We start from the raw sequence: 16,288 nt of genomic DNA, 5'->3' as shown, positions 1-16,288 counted from the left end.
GGAGGCCACTTAGCGAAGCCTTGAGGAGTTACAAACAGCTCCTGAACAAGTGCTTTTTCTCAGAATCTTTGCATTGATTTTGCCACCTCCTCGCCAACTTTTGCCGCTTCTCAAACCAACTCCTCATGCGCATGGTGTTAATTTGGACAAGTTGGAATGACAGTTAGCAGAATCTTCTTCCTTGTGTGACTTGTGTTAGAGTTGGAGAAAACAAAAAGAAGCCGATGTGAGGTTTGGTAGGTAGAAGTGAAACAGCAGCCACACTTTGGGAGAAACACTCAAAGAGGTTGGTATACCCCAGCTTATCCCCACTTTCCACCATACTGCGAGGCAGACAGAGGTGACGGCAGGTTCCCCACGCCCTTGCTTTCCCCTGCCCCACACTCAGCTCTTCTCCCAAGAGCAGGCCCTGCTGATCAACAGTGACTCCAGGCGGGGCAGTTCCACTCTGACAGCTGAAGTGCCTGGCTTCTCAAATGACTTTGCAAGCTCCAACTTGCCTACCTGTGCCAGCAGTAAAGGAGAGCTGGCTAGTGACCTTTCTCTGATCCCTCAGCTTCTGCTTTCAGACCCTTCATTCTCCAGCTTCTCCAACAACAGTGGGTGGTAACTATGTCTTGTTTGCTTTCCCAGGTGTCGTCATAGTTTCTGGCATATAAGGAATCTGCTATAAACCCTTAAGAAACAAATAATCATTAGTTTATAGAAAGAAGGAAAGAAAGCAAGAGCGAAGGAAAGAAAGTACTTCTCTCATTGAACTGGTCCAAACGATGAAGACAATCTTCCAATAGGGAGAGAAATCTGCAAAATTTTGGCTAAGAGGAAAAGGTGTTTTCCAATCTCACTACTTATTTCTCAGAATAATTCCACAAGGCATATCCTTAAAAAAAAAGTAAAGAAAAAAAGGAGGCATGGTTGCAATAGAGAAATGAAAGTAGTTTGCTTAAAATCCTGGGGCAAGAGAGGAAGTAAACTAAAATTAGAACTTGTAGTTATGTTTTCCCTAACTACAACTTAAGTTCACTCTCAGCAACTCCCTGTTTTATCTCTCTTCCTTTATCAAACCCACTTTTGTTCACCATCACCTCTTGCGCCCTTCAGCCATATACACACACACGCTTGTCCAAACACCACTAGTAAAAAACAAATGAAATTACTTGTTGAAAGTAAGACACACCAAAAGGGAATACATTCAAGTCAATTTTACAGGTGTTTGTTGAGCATCTATATGTAAATAAACTTGAGCTGCAGGTAAAGTGAGGATGAAGAGAAGGCAGATGTGTTGTGGTGTTCCTACTGGAGAAACCATAAACATTCTTTGATGTGAAAATATTGTTGGTTATTACCTAATTCCTATTCTCAGTACCCTGTCTTTTTCTCATTCCTCATGCACATACACCCAAGGGAGCTTACTGAGATTCCACAGAAAGAGATGTCCAGGTCATGGCCCATCTAAGGGAATATTTTGTTATTCCCTAGGTAGGTGGTTCTTAAAATTTACCTGTAAACTTTTACCTGGGGAGCCCCATTAAAATGCAGGATCCCAAGCTCCCGTCGTCATGTCTCCCAACTCTGCCCAATGCAGATTAAAATTCAGGATGTCCATGGAATTTGTATTTTTCGCAAGAATCCATGGGCTCATCTGATGCAATGGACTTCAGGCCGTTCTTGAAGAAATGTCTGAAAACATCGGAAAGATGGGCACTTACTTTTATTTTTTAACATTTATCTTTAATTATAGTTGACATACAATATTATATTAGTTTCAGGTGCAACACAGTGACTCAACATTTGTATACTTTACAAAGTGATCACCCCAATAAGTCTAGTAACCATGTGTCACTGTATACAGTTGTTATGATGGGCAATTATTTTGAAAAAGCTGATTCTTGATCCCTACCCCCAGGCCATCTGAATTAGAATTTTGGTGGCAGGGCCTGGGAGTATGCATTTTAAAATCACTCTCCACTTAATTCCTTTGAGTCCACTGGTTCCCTTTAGAAACTATTTTTAGATCTCCTACCGTACATTTAAGCCCAGTTTAGACACAAAGCTTTCTGGAGAGAAAAATAGAAAAGGGGGAAGGCCCTCCTCTCTAATTAACATTGATTTCAGAATTATCCCTTTCCAACTCTTGGAATCTGTTCCTAGCTAACTGCTGACCTGAGCATTTCCTGGGGAGTGGCTGGGTTCCCAAGCTCAGGCGCCCTTACACCCTCTGAGGAGGCCAGGACTGCTGATGGACCCATGGAGCTAGCCCTGATTTGCAGACCAAACACATCACATATAGGCACATCAAACAGTAATGGAAACCTCAGAAGCCAAGGGGGTGCTGCTGGAAACTGTCTTCCTAGGTAATGGGGGCTGTGGTCTTTCTGGGGCCAATCTCAGGTTTCCCTCTGCTTTCCCCTCTCCGCTCCCCAATCTGCCATAGCCAAAGTGTCTAAGATGTTATACCAGACGCCAGTTTTGTTAAAAAAAAAAAAAAGTGTTATTCACATCATTTGAAAAGAGCACGATGTGGTCGTGTGGAACAAAGCAAGCACTCTGAGACCAGTGTGGGTCTGCATCTTGGCTGCCCTTTGCTAGGCAAGAGTTTGGACCAGCTGAGCCCCAAGGGTAAGTACCGTGGTAATGGCTGGGAGGGGGCTGTGTGAAGTCAAGAGAGCCAGTGTGCAGAGCACTCAGGAGGGACAAGACAGGTACTTTCCTTTCTTCCAGACTCCACGACTCCTTTTTCTTCCTCTCTGCCCCACCCTTCACCCTCCCTGCTCCTAGCTGGGACTCCTTCCTAAAAGTGAGAAGGCGACTTGGCGGAGGACCCCGCCCCGTAGGTCCTACTTTCCCTCCCCAGCCTCCCGCAATGCCGGCAGTCACTCTGTCATCTTTACTGCTGTAAAACCTGCTTCTGGGACTGAAAGGGAACATTTGCTGAGCACTGGGCAAGTGCCAAGTGCCACAAGAACCAAAGATATTACAGGAAAAGTGCTTAGGGCAGTGCCTGGCTTGTTCATAAATTATAGCTGTTACTCACCATTGTCCTATTATTTATGTCTTACAACAGACCTGGAGAGGGGATCCTGACCGCTGATCTGTGCCTCTTTGCAGGTGAAAAAAATTGAGGCTCAGAGAAAGTAAGCCATTGCTCCTGCTCACATCTCCAGGAAGTGGTGGAACTGGAATGTCAACCCAGTCTCTAGAAGGCTCCAAGCCTCATACATTTTTAAAGAAATTTAAATTACATTTCATTGTTTATGCTATTCTAATTGTCCCAGTTTTTCCTCTACTGCCCCCCTCCTCAGGCAATTCCCACACCATTGCCCAAGTCCATGGGCCCTGTATTGTGTTCTTTGGCTAATCCCTTCAGTTTCTTTCGACCAGTCCCCATCTCCCACCTCAACTTACAGTTGTCAGTCTGTTCCATGTTTCCGTGCCTTTGATTCTATTTTTTTTTCAAGTGCAATTAATAAGACCTCAGTCTGAGGTCTTGCATTCAAAATAAATATAGGAAAACTTAAAAAAATCCCCTAGCTCTAGGAATATATATACATATTTAATTTTGTGTGTGTGTGAAATTAAAGTGACTTATTAATGACTTCAAAAAAGTTACCCAGTATGTATGGGAAAGTGATAGATTAAACAAGATTAAACAAGTTGGTAGTTGCTGACACTGGGCAAAGAATAGATTCAGATTCAGTACACGAATCCATTGCTTTGTATGAAACTTCCTTCACTGAAAAGTAAAAAAACAAATCCATTGCACATCTGCCCAAGATCTACTGATTACAGTGGGAGATTCTCTGCACTACCTAAATCATTAGTGGACAGACTACATTTTGTAAGGATCCTGTTTTGTTAGAATGCCAAGTTTTTACTTTTTAAACTCTCAAAATAGTGAGAATTTATGTTTATTTTACAATATGGGCAAGGTACTCTTTTAAGTACTTAATAAGTGTCCTCACCTAATGGTCACGACAGTCTCATCCTGTAAGTAGAATCATTTTTACGTTGCAGCTGAAACCCACGGCGTCAGGGTAGCTCCCTGGCCGGAGGACTCCAGGCTGGACTGGAAGGAGATTTTGAACTCAGGGAGTTTGTCTCAGGTCCACACATATTATGTTTCCCACTTAAAGACACCACCTTCAAGCAAATCCTCATTTTAAATATCATATAAGAACAGTCATATCACAAATACGAAAAACCATACCAACCGTAGTTTAGGTGGCCTACGCAATAAAGAAACGTCAAACCCCTCACCTAACGAGCAGACAAGAATGGAGCCATCCAGGTCTGCTGTAGCTGCTCAGTCGTGCCCACGGGCTCCCAGGGGCTTTCTCTCCCTACGATCAGCCACCCTCCCCATGATACCTTTGCCAAAATAAGAAATGTCAAACCCGTGGAGAATTTTTATAGGAGTTTATCTGAGCCAAACTGATGACAACACTGGGAAGCAAGATCGCAAATGCTCTGGAGAAGGACGGTATTATAGTTTCTTTTACTCATTAAGGAGGGAACATAAGGAAGATTACATGAAGATGGGAGAAAGCAAGATGGAGATTGGGTTACAGGATAGTTGACAAGATTATATACTCTCTTGAGGGTGATTTTGCTTTGCAGGGGTCTGGAAAAGAGGTGTTTCTGAGGAATGCTAGCCTAGATGCACAGAAACAATGGGCAGGGCTTGCTCTGGGCAAAGATGGAAGTTATGTGCCTGGGGCATGACTACCCAACATGACCTGCCCAGTTAGAAATTTACCAGATCACTCTGTGAAGTTGATTTAGGTTAGATGAATTACAACACCCCCTTTTCAGCTACATTTCTCATCTTTAGCTTGTGCTCTTATTGGCACAAGACGGTGGCCTCACACAACCTTAGCACTTTTAAGACAGAAAGGTCAGGGACAGTGCTAGCAAATTCTCATGTGTGTTTCTCTCCTCAGCAGGAAACAAAATATTTCCCAGAAGCTCCTAGTATACATTTGATGACTCTGCAGCCACCATAGACATGAGAAGAGCTGGGAAATTGAGTATTTAGTAAAGAAGGATAAAATGAGTAGGGTTGACTTATAACTGGGTCATGAGCCTGGGGACACATGAAATTACTGGGCAGTGTTGGACGATTATTTTTAAATTATATATATATACACATACACATTTACTTAATTTTTTTTTCAGGAACACAGGGGAAAGATTTATATGACCTAGCATAGCAAAGTTTCCTAAATATACCTTTTCGCACTTCTGTCAGCAAAGTCCCACTTCTTATACCAGTTGCCCTAACTTTATCTTGTCTCTCCCAGAGTAAACAGTTTTGAATTCTGCTCACTGTGCCCTCTTTCTCCTCCTAACTCCTCTTCATTTCCAGGCCTTTCCTTTTATGTTTCTTTATTTTGTCTTATATGAGAAATCTAACCTATTGTGTTAGTTATCTATTGGAGTATCCAATTACTCCAAATTTTGTGGCTTAAATAAACATGTTATCTGCTTCTGTACCTCAGGAATTTGAGAGTAACTTTGTTTAGTGTGGGCCATGATCATCCAACTAAGTTGCTCTCAAATTCCTGAGGCACAGACACACCAACACAAAGCTGTCTCATGAGACTGTAGTCAAGATGTTGGCAAGGGCTGCAGTCGCCTGAAGGCTTGAACGGGGCTGGAAGGTCCACTTCTAAGGTGGCTCACTCATGTGGGTGGTGACTAAAGGTCTTACTTCCTCAGTCCGTCTTGGGACTGCTCAGTATGGCAGGTGACTGCCCCCAAAGCGAGGGACCTGAGAGAGGGAGAACAAGCAGGTCATCACAGTGCCTTTTATAAGTCTCTGAGCCACAGTCAGTTCTTTATTTGTGAGAAGGAGGTCACTAAGTAAAACTTACACTCAAGGGGAGGGGAATCAAGCTCTCGTTGAAGGGAGATATAGCCCAGGAATTGTGGACATGTTTTTTAAACCACCACATCTATACATCATTTAATTTCTTTATTGCACCTTAGTTTTTATGAGAAGAAGGCAACTTATGGGATGGTAGCTATATTAGTCTCATAGGGCTGGCGTAACAAAATATCACAGGTTGAGCCCTGGCTGGTGTGGCTCAGTGGATTGGGCGACAGCCTGAAAACCAAAGGGTCGCCGGATCGATTCCCAGTCAGGGCACATGCCTCGGTTTCTTTCCCTCTCTTTCTCTTCTCCCTGCTCTCTAAAAATAAATACATAAGATATATATTTTTTAATTTCACTAATTAATTAATTAATTAAATATATTTATTGATTATGCTATTACAGTTGTCACATTTCCCCCCTTCACTCCACTCCATCCTGCCCACGCCCTCCCTCCCACATTACCCCCCTATAGTTCATGTCCATGGGTCATTCTTACAAGTTCTTTGGCTTCTACATTTCCTATACTATTCTTACCCTCCTCCTGTCTATTTTCTACCTATCATTTATGCTACTCATTCTCTGTACCTATCCCCCCTCTCTCCCCACCCACTCCCCTATAGATAACCCTTCGTGTGATCTCCATTTCTGTGGTTCTGTTCCTGTTCTAGTTGTTTGCTCAGTTTGCTTTTGTTTTTGTTTTAGGTGTGGTTGTTAATAACTGTGAGTTTGAAGTCATTTTTACTGTTCATATTTTTTATCTTCTTTTTCTTAGATAAATCCCTTTAACATTTCATATAATAAGGGCTTGGTGATGATGAACTCCTTTAACTTGACCTTATCTGAGAAGCACTTTCTCTGCCCTTCCATTCTAAATGATAGCTTTGCTGGATAGAGTAATCTTGGATGTAGGTCCTTGCCTTTCATGACTTTGAATACTTCTTGCCAGTCCTTTCTTGCCTGTAAGGTCTCTTTTGAGAAATCAGCTGACAGTCTTATGGGAACTCCTTTGTAGGTAACTGTGTCCTTATCTCTTGCTGCTTCTAAGATTCTCTCCTTATCTTTAATTTTGGGTAATGTAATTATGATGTGCCGTAGTGTGTTCCTCCTTGGGTCCAGCTTCTTTGGGACTCTCTGAGCTTCCTGGACTTCCTGGAAGTCTATTTCCTTTCCCAGATTAGGGAAGTTCTCCTTCATTATTTGTTCAAATAAGCTTTCAATTTTTTGTTCTTCCTCTTCTCCTTCTGGCACCCCTATAATTTGGATGTTGGAACATTTCAAGATGTCCTGGAGGTTCCTAAGCCTTTCCTCATTTTTCCAAATTCTTGTTGCTTCATTCTTTTCTGGTTGGATGTTTCTTTCTTCCTTCTGGTCCACACCATTGATTTGAGTCCCAGTTTCCTTCGCATTACGATTGGTTCCCTGTACATTTTCCTTTGTTTCTCTTAGCATAGCCTTCATTTTTTCATCTAGTTTGTGACCAAATTCAACCAATTCTGTGAGCATCCTAATTACCAGTGTTTTGAACTGTGCATCCAATAGGTTGGCTATCTGATTGCTGCCTAGTTGAATTATTTCTGGAGCTTTGATCTGTTCTTTCATTTGTGCCTTTTTTTGGTCTCGGTGTGCTTGTTACGTAAAGGGGCGGAGCCTTAGGTGTTCACTGGGGCGGGTACGCTGGTCACTGCGCTGTGAAGCTGCATGTGGGGGAGGGGCTGAGAGGGAGCAACTGCGCTTGCTCCACTCTCTGCCGGATTTCAGTCATTCCCTCTGCTACCCACAATCAAACTGGGCCCCTCCGGTGCTGATTCCTGAGTGGGTGGGCTTGTGCATGCTCTAGGCCCCTGTGGGTCTCTCCAACGACCTCTCCTGTGAGGCTGGGAGTTTCTCCCGCTGCCGCCTCGACCCCCATGGGTGTTTTCAATCAGAGGTTTGAGCCTTTATTTCCCCGAGCTGGAGCCCTGGGTTGCGTGGTCTGCTTCTCTCCCCTGCCGTTCCTCAGGGTTCATCTATGCACGAATGTGGGGCCGCAGGGTCTGCTAGCTGCTGCAGTGCCTGCCCTGTTCGTTCCATAATCTGCCAAGTCTCTGGGTCCTGTTGTGTCAACAAGAGTCCTGTCCGCCCCAGCTGCCCGTCTTCGCCCCTCCTACTGGTCTGGACGACTGTTTCTTCTTTATCTCCTTGGTTGTTGCACTTCTGTGTTGTTTGATTTTCTGTCAGTTCTGATTATTTTTTGTTTTTAAATTGTTTTCCTTCTTCTGGTTGTGCGAGGAGGCGCAGTGTGTCTACCTACACCTCCATCTTGGTTCCATCTAAATACATAAGATATTTTTAAAATCAATAACTTAAAGCAATATTCTATCTACATAGGAAAAAGTGAAAGTAATTAAGCATCTCTTTATAGTGAAAAATGGCTCAGGTAGAAAGGTGCATAAAACATAAATATTCAATTTAACAAATCATGAGAAAGAAATCATCCCTTTAACTGCTAACCAGGTTAATAAATAGAAACCTACCTGCAGGTCTGAAGTCCCTCATAAATACTGCCAACGTAAGAAACATTCAGCCCCATAGAGAATTTTCGGTGAGTTTATCTGAGCCAGACTGACGATAACTGCCGGGAAGCAACATCGTAACAAATTGGGAAATGCTCCGGGGAATGGCACTTTGGCACCTTATTTTATACATTATAATCAAAGGAAGAGCCATGAGGGTTATAAGAAATCCAGTGGGATAGATTAGGGAGGCAGGAGAAGGCAAAGCAGGGGTGGGGGTGGAACCTCTGGGATTGGATAAAAGGTAAAACGGTAGACACAAACTTATTTGTATGTGGGTAGGTGGGTACGGTGGGTAAGGGATAGTTAACAGTCAACAATTAACATGATAACAATAAATGAGGGGATTTGTGGTCTCAGCTTGTGCCCAAGGGGCTTGGGGAAAGGGAAGTTACCTTGACATTTCAAAGGTCTATTATCAGAGGTGCAAAAAGACAACAGACAGGCTTAGTTAAGGTAAAGATTGACCTTCATTAGGGAAAAATACTGGCCTAGGACATGACTACCAGCCATGAACTGCTTTTAGTCAGTAAGTTATAGTTAATAAGTTTTAATTTTAGACCATCTTTTGTGGTTACTTTAGGTCTCTGAGTTTTTAAGTCTGTCTTGCAGGCCTCCCCTGAACTTGAAGGTTAATATGTGGCCCCTTTTCTTCCACAGTATTTTCCAAATTATAACCTCCCTTCTTCCTCCAAAGGCAGTCTCTGTCTTGTCTTGCATGAGTTTCACTTCGTTGCCGTTCTTTATTTTTTACTACCTAAATACGCATTCTTATTGAATGTTCAAGGTTCTAAAGGTACAGAGGTGAAATACACAGAAATTCCTTGCCCTTATGGAGTTCAGGAGTTTATATTCTGATGGTAATCGATGATCACATAATAAACTATAAACATAATAAATAAACTATGTGGATGTTAGAAAATGATAAATGCAAAAAAAAAAAAAGAAAAAGCAGAGTTGAAATTTACTTGTCTCCATTAGCACGTAATGGTTCCAACATTGGAAGGGATACAGAGGGTGAATTAAAAGTATGAATGGGAGGAAGTAAATGAAAACAGGGAGGGAAAGAATAAAGTGGAAAAAAGAGAAGAGGAAACAGCAGAGGGAGGAGAAATAGAATGTCTGTGGGAGAGAAAAATAAAACAATGTTAAGAAACAATAAGAAAGGGAAAATGAGAAGGAGACAGAGAAGGAAAAGTGGGAGGTTGAAAGTTCTCTTTCACCTTGAGGGTTCCTGAAAAGCTCCTAAGCTGGGGGGAAAACCTCACTCACAATTTGTTAGAAGGAGTCCAGCAGGTCCTCTAATAACGAATGTCATTTCATTTTGTTATAATGTTATGAGATGCCAGTCACTTAGCTCTTATTTATTATCAATTAGCATATAGTAAAATTGTTGTTTGGCCACAGTTCCAAGAACTTTTCGACAACATCAAATGAGGACTTACTGTACTAACTTCTTTTTTTTTTAATTTTTAAAAAAGATTTTATTTATTTATTTTTAGAGAAAGGGATGGGAGGGAGAAAGAGAGGGAGAGATGTGTCATCAATTGGTTGCCTTTTACATGCTCCCTCCCAACTGGGGACCTGGCCCGCAACCCAGGGCCCTGACTGGGAATTGAACCTTTGGTTTGTAGGCCGGCACTCAGCCCACTGAGCCACACCAGCCAGGTCCTAACTTCTTAAGCAGAGGGGGCAATTTCCTATTTTTCATATTGTTTCTGTTTGTTTAACATAAATTTATTTTATGTGAGCTAAAACTTAGCTTTCATGAAAGTATTCCTTAATATTTGTACAAAATTTAAGCAGCTGTTTCAGAGATGAGTATTTTAGAGTCATAACAGATGACTGGGCTGTGCAACATGCCTGGAATTTGTAAGAATTATCAACTATTAATAAAGTAGTTTTCTTAAAAAAAGGAAAGCAAGGTAGTGTATGGGATTGGCAGTACAAGGATGAGGAGTGGTAGTTTAAGCATTTCTTTTTAGTAAAGTATATTTGTAAGAAGAAAAGCATATTTGGCATACAATATGACATTAGTTTCAAGTGCACATCATAATGATTTGACATTTCTACACCTTATGATGTGATCACTATGAGAAGTCTAGTAACCATCGCTCACCACACAAAGTTATTATGATATTATTGACTACATTCCCTGTGCGGCAAAGGGGTGATAACTTTGAGTAAAGTGTTAGGGAGAGCCTCAGTGAGCAAAGGCTTGAAGGAGGGGAAAGACTCCCATCCAAGCACTAACCAGGCCCGACCCTGCTTAGCTTCTGAGATCAGGCGAGATTGAGCGCGTTCAGGGTGGTATGGCCTAGACAGGAGGTGAAAGACTTATCGATGTCAGGAGGAAGACTGTTTATGCCAAGTAGAAGAGACTACAATAGTTTAAAGGTCTATGGTGGCTCGCTTGTTTCACAGGGCTGCTTTGACAAAGGACCACACGTGGGGTGTCTTAAAACAACAGAACTCTCTTCCCTCCTACCTCATGGTGCCAGAAGTCTAAAATCAAGGCATTGACAGGGTTGAGTCTTGTTTTGGAGGCTTTGAGGAAGAATCTGTTCCCTGTTTCTTTTAGCTTCTTGTCCTTGATGGCAAGTCTTGGCATCCCTTGGGTTCTGGACACATCATTCCAATCTTTGCCTCCATCATCACTGGGGGTCCTTTTGTGTTTCAGTGTCTTTTTTTTTTTAAGGACTCAGTGATTGAATTTAGGGCCCACTCTTATCCAATAGGACCTCATCCTTAATTTGATTACATCTCCAAAGACCCTATTTCCAAACAAGGTCACAATGGCAGTTAGGACTGCAACAACCCTTTTTTTTTTGGCACACAACTCAACGTATGACAGGTAGGAATATGCCTCGAAGGCTTGAGAAACAGCAAGGAAGCCAGGGAGGTTATAGCTACTTAGATACATTTGAGAAACTTTGCCTTTAGAATGCAATGCCTACTAATGAGCTAAAGGGGGTGTCCTTTTGATTTATTGTTGGTACCTCTAAAGTAGTAATAAAAGCTAGGGAACAATTAAGAATCGGTGACTTCAGTTGATAATATAGTACTAGTTTTAACCCTGGCTGGTGTGGCTCAGTGCATTGAACGCTGGCCTGTCAATGGAAAGGAACTGAAAGTTCGCTGGTTCAATTCCCAGTCAGGGCACTAGTCTGGGTTGCGGGCTAGGTCCCCAGTTGGGGGCATGTGAGAGGCAACCAATTGATGTGCACAGTGCTGTTTCTCTCCCTCTTTTTCTCGCCCTCTTCCCCTCTCTCTAAAAGTAAAATGAATAAAATCTTTAAAAAAGTTTAAAAAATAAAAAAATGCAATGCTGATTTTAAACAGATCATTCTTGCTGCTGTGTTGAGAAAAACTGTAATGTGCAAGGTTGATAGGTCTGCTTTTACTAAAATTGACTAAGACTCAGCTAATCAGAGGCAGAGCAAGGATTCAAACCCAGGCAGTCTGGCACCAGGCCCCATGCATTTAACCTCTACCACAGTGCTTCCTACAACATGCCTTTACTCCTGGAGTTAACTTGGATGCTACCCTCCTTCTTTGAATTACCTGCTTTAGATTCCAAAACCAAGCAGGGAGCCAAGAACAGAGGGAGAGCCTGTATCCTGACCACTGAGGCCAGAGAAAGAGGAGTTTGGTTTTTTTTGCAGTGCAAGGCAAGCCTTATTTCCCCTCACAACTCACATAGGCACATTCTCCAAAAAGGAAGATCAGATCTTGGGCAGCCACAAAAATAAAAACTGTTCATTATAATTCCAAATGAATGGTGAGGTCCTTGAAAAAGGAATGGGAAAGTTCAACCTAGAATTGCAATTTAAAAATATCAGGGACTTATTAAGACAATGTGGGAAAAAGAAGAATTTTCCTGGGTGCCGGGTCTCCTCAGAGATGTTATAAATTAAGTGACCTTGAATCATACCCAGTGATGACCCAACTCTTGGGTTTGCAGTTGCATTTGCACCATTTTCTGCTCAGCACACCCGTACCACACACTTTAGCAGTCTAAAGTCCCACTCAGTTACTACCTCGCAGATCAGAAGCGTGGGCCTGGCAGAGCTGGGTTCTCTGCTCAGAGCCTCACAAGGGGGAAATGAAGGTGTCAGCTGGGCTGCGTACTCATCTGATAGATGCTTTCTCTCAGAGCACGCTGTCTCTTCGGAGTCCTCTTCCAAGCTTATGGAGGCTGTTGGCAGAATTCAGTTCCTCACGGTTATAGGATCAAGGTCCTGTTATCTTGCTGGCTGTCAGTGGTGGTTGCCCTTGGCTTCTAGATGCCAGCCTCAGGCTCTGCCACAGCAGGGCTACTGACGTCCACGGTGGCTTGTACAGGGTGTGTACTCAGGTAGTTGGTAACTTTGTGAGCTGTGTTGGTTTACTAGATCTGCCATAGCGCAGTACCACAGACTATGTGGTTTAAACAAACAACAGAAATGTGCATCCTCGCCATTCTGGAGGCTGGAAGTCTGAGGTCAAGGCATCAGCAGAGCTGGTTTTATTCTGAGGCCCCTCTCCTTTGCCTGTGGGTGGCCATCATTTCCTCCCTGTGTCCTCACATGGTCTCCCTCCGTGCATGTCTGTGCCCCAACCTCCTCTATAAGGGCACTAGTTGCATTAGAACAGGTCCCACCCATATGACCTCATTTTACCTTATTACCTTTTTACAGGCCCTATCTCCAAAGATAGTCATTCTGAGGTGTGGGGATTGGGACTTCAAACATATGAAATTTGGAGGAACACAATTCAGCCCATGACTTGGATCATCTTAGAATTCTACCTCCCACACCCTTGTATATTTTGGCTAGAGTTGTAAGGCCAAGGTTGGCTTTTATGAAAGTTATAGAAAGTCATTATCACATTCTACTGTGGGGTTCGAAGTCTTTTTTTGAAAGACCTGCAAAATGTAAAGCATTCCCCAGAATATGAAGTATTAGTCTGAATATTTCCAATTTCCTGAGATTTAGAATGAAATACTGTATGTTTTATATATCCAAGGAAACCCTGTAAAGCTGCTTAGGTACATTTTAGAAACTGTGCTTAACTTTGTGATAGAAATAAGTGCGTTTTAACATTGTTTCATCATTGTTATTTCCTTTCTCAATTATACAGTACAAAAATGGAATCAACCTTAAAAATTAAAAGCATATTAGACTGCAATGCCTACTAAAGAGCAGCAGGGGGCGTACTTTGATTTATTGTCGGTACCTTGAAAATAGCAATGGAAGCTGAGAAAAAAAATTAAGAATTGGTGACTCTATAACCAGTGTCACCCCCGAAAATTCAATAAATGAAGGAATTGGTGACTGTAATAATAGAGTATTGTGTGCTTGAAAGTTGAGGAGATTAGATCTTAAGCATTCTCACCACACACACCCAGTTAACAGCTAACTAAACAGGGTGATGGATGTTGTGGGAGGGGAGGGGGAATTCTCCCTTCACCCCCATTTCCTCTCTTAGTTCTTCTGGCTGGTCTAGTAACCAAATTGACATAAGGGAGATTAACAGGAGAAAATAACCAGGTTTATTACGAATGTACATACCGGGGATCCGTGAGAACACGGGACCAAGGGTAAACCAGGCAGGTGAAGCTAATACACCATCTTGAGCTGCGGGGAAAGTAGGGCTGCTGTGGTTCAAACTTCAAGTAGCAGGAAGGCAATTCACAGGAAGGTGAAGAGCAATTGTTTGGTGCGCACTTGTGTCTTTAACAACCGGACAGAGGGGACTGGGATCAAATGGCCTTGCTGGGCTCCTCCCCGTCTATCACTAGTCCACATAAAACTACACTTATCTGTGGGGATGGCCCCCTTCCCTGCAGGCCCTCTGTCTAAATTCCTTTAGGTAGTTAGGAGGAAGGTCAAAGGTTATTTCTGAGTCTTTTGTTTCTTAAAAATAACCTGCATTAGATAATCAATATCCACCCCCCCCAATGGCATATTTGGGGGTGGCAAATGGTGCTCCCCTTCAATGTCATGATTTTGATAATCATTTTGTAAGGTATATGCGTATCAAAAAAGTTTTTAAAAAGAACTTGTCTTAGAGGATCCAGCAGACAAAACAGAATTAAGGAGTAAAATTCAGACAGGTTTATCGTTAAGTCAGTATTTGAGCAAATACAAGAAGTTCTACACTTTCAAATAATTCTTTGTTTTTAAATTCTGAATTTAAGTAGATTGGCATTTATTGCCTATGGGTGTTTATACGCGTTCTAATTTTAGATTTTGGCTTAAAAAAAAGGAATCAATTCTTTCAAGACAGCTTTCCCAACTGGCACGAGGAGAGATGATCTTTTCTTTTTCTATAGTCCTCCAAGCTGAGAACATACACTTTTCATGACTGACTTAATCTTCAAAGGGAGAAGGAGCTTTTCTGGTATACGGGACGAGGGAAAGGGGGACAAATTTTAGGCTGGAGGGACCAAACCACAGGCAGGGCCCTGCGTTCGGAGAGCGCTCAACGGATACGCAGGAAACTGACGCGGGTCTAACCGAGTCAAAGCTTGCGATGAAATGTGAACCACTGAAATGAATGAACTAAAGAGTATGTCAATGTGGTAAATCTGGGAAGTAAATATTCAAAATAAGTCTTAGGAGAAATAAAATTTATATCCCTTTACACACTAACTTTAATGACTTCCTTACATAAATATACCAAAATGTAAAATAATTAAAAGTCATTTACTAACATTAAAGACTGAACACTAGGACAAACACATGGAGTCTATCATAAAAATATTTTTGAGAGTTATGTATTAGGTTTCATAAGCTATACAAAGGCTTAGAAGCTTTTCATATTTATGAGAAGAGTCTACAGTGCAAGATTTTGGGCTCCTAGTTTTGAAACTGGAAAAGCCGGCTTTCGTGGCTGCCTGTCACCTACCAGACCCGATGAGCAGAGACAGGGATTGAATCTCTATGGGCGCTTTACTCAGATGGCCAGTGATCTGAGAGATGGTGGGTTTGTACCCTAACAGACATCTTACATTTCCTTTCAAGCCTGCCTTTTAATAACAGAGAACAAAATGCAATGAGGGGTTGAAATTCAGGGAAAATTGGATAAAAATAAACTGCAGCATCCTTGCCCTGGGCAGTTACCTGTGCCCCAGGGGGTCCTCTGTCTCCCCCAGGACCGCAATGGCTGCGACACCACCTTGGTATACCTGCAGTCCTCCTGAGGTGCACGGTCTCCCTGCTGGGGTAAGGGGGGCCGTACCTGCAGTTCCTGGAACAATAGCTTTGCACGTGTGCTAACTACTGGGCTCACTAAAATGTTCCAACTCTTGAGCACTCCATCAGTTAGGCCATTTCTGTCAGATCCCCCTGCCTCCGCCTGGTCTCTATCTCCCCAGGAAAACAGTTCAGTTGATGTGATTTATGTCTTTGATAAGTCAATAAAGTATGATTCATTTTAACAAACATTTAATGAGTGGAGATCTCATTTTAATTATCTAATTGCTCCTACTTTCCTAGTTATTCTTAAAGTAACTTATAAATTAGCATGAAACTGAAATGTTGAACTGAAGCAGATAAATCCTGCTTCAATTGTACTTTAGAAGGTGGTGACATTGTAACACCCCAGTCGCCTCATATATTAAAATGTGTAGGGAAAGACCTGTCTTCCTATTTTTATAACTAATGCTTTATGCCTGCACAGAGGAGGAGTTCAAGTGCAGCTCTCCTGGTAAAAACCACTCCATGACAGGTGCACATTCGCGGTGCCCACCTGAGCGCCAGCCGAGGATCCCCACTGCTCCAGGTTTTGTATTGGGGGAGAATGCTAGGCTGTAAATCACACACCACAGTCCTGAATCAGGACAATGGATTCTGATCTGCTTTGCCTTCCCAAAGAG

This window comes from Desmodus rotundus, chromosome 4, assembly GCF_022682495.2.
Source record: "Desmodus rotundus isolate HL8 chromosome 4, HLdesRot8A.1, whole genome shotgun sequence".
Lineage (NCBI taxonomy): Eukaryota > Metazoa > Chordata > Mammalia > Chiroptera > Phyllostomidae > Desmodus > Desmodus rotundus.
Note: the sequence above shows the minus strand (reverse complement) of the source record.